Genomic DNA, 1,707 nt, shown 5'->3' with positions numbered 1-1,707 from the left:
TTATTGGATTTGATGTGCTAATATTTGTAAAGGTTGTTCATATCTACATTCATGAGAGATATTAGTCTATAGTTTTTTTTTTTTTTTTTTGTAATGCCTTTGTTTGGTTTTGATAATAGGTAATTCTCACCTGGTATAGTCCCTCTGCCTCTATCTTCTGAAACATACTACAGTGATTTTGTATAATTTCTTCTAGTGTTTGGAAGAATTCACCAGTAAACTCATCTGGGCCTAGAAGTTTCTGTTTTGGAATAATATTAATTATTGATTTAAATTCTTAATATATATAAATCTATTTTTTAAAAATTTTATTTATTTATTCATAGAGACAGAGAGAGAGAGGCAGAAACACAGGCAGAGGGAGAAGCAGGCATCATACAGAGAGCCTGGTGTGGGACTCGATCCAGGGTCTCCAGGATCACGCCCTGGGCTGCAGGCGGCGCTAAACCGCTGGGCCACGGGGGCTACCCTATAAATCTATTTAGATTATATTTCTCCTTTTTATGATTTTATTAATTTATTTGAGAGAGAGAGAGAGAGAGAGAGAGAGGTGGAGAAGGGCAGAGGGGTAGAGGTACAAGCAGTCTTCCCACCGAGCAGTAGAGCCTAATGTGGGGCTCAATCCCAGGACTCTGAGATGAGATCACAGCTTGAACCAAAGTCAGATACTTAACCAACTGAGCCACCCCCAGATTGTATTTCTTGTGTGAGTTTGAGAAGATCATATCTTTCAAGGAATTGATACATTCTATCTAGGTCATCATGCTTGTGGGCACAGAGTTATTTATAATATTCATTTATAGTTCTTTTAATGGCTATATGGTCAGTAGTGTTGCTTTCTCTTTGATTTCTTATATTAGTAATTTGTGTCTTCTCTCTTTTTTTCTTAGTTACCTGGTTAGAGGTTTATCAATTTCATTGATCTTTACAAAGAGCTAGCTTTTGGTTTCATTCATTTTCTTAATTGATTTATTCTAGTTTTCAATTTCATTGATTTATTCTCTGATTTTTTATTATTTCTTTATTTTGGATTTAATTTTATCTTCCTTTTCTAGTTCCTAAGGTGGAAACTTGGATTGTTGATTTTAGATTTTTCTTTTTTCTAATTTGTGTAGTCAATGCTATCAGTTTACCTCTAAGCAGTACTTCTGCATCATCCCACATATTTTGATAGATTATATTTTCATTTTAATTTAATTGAAATTATTTTATTTAATTCAAGTTTGTCTTGAGATTTCCTTTTTGTCCATGTGTTATTTAGAAGTGTGTTGTTAAATTTCCATTTTTGGAGGGATTTTCCAATTGCTTTCTATAATTTCCTGTTTAATCCACTGGGGTCTAAAAGATACACTACATGGTTTCTATTATCTTAAATTTGTTACGATGTGTTTTCTGGACACTAATGTGATGTGTCCTAGTAAATGATAAATGTGAGCTTAAGAAAAATGTGTATTCTTCTGTTGTTGGATGAAATAGTGTATACGTGTCATTATATTCAGTTGATTGATCATGCTATTCAGTCCAATGATGTCCTTATTGATCTTACTTCTGAATCTGTTTGTCCATTACTGATGGAGTGGTGTCAAAATTTACAGGTATGTTAGTGGATGCATCAATTTTTCTTGATGCTTGATTTGTTTTTGCCTTATGTAATTTGATGCTCTGTTGTTAGGTGTATACATGTTAAAGATTACTATTTCTTTTTAG

This window comes from Canis lupus, chromosome 2 (genome assembly GCF_011100685.1).
Source record: "Canis lupus familiaris isolate Mischka breed German Shepherd chromosome 2, alternate assembly UU_Cfam_GSD_1.0, whole genome shotgun sequence".
Classification (NCBI taxonomy): Eukaryota; Metazoa; Chordata; class Mammalia; order Carnivora; family Canidae; genus Canis; species Canis lupus.
This window is presented reverse-complemented; position numbering follows the sequence as displayed.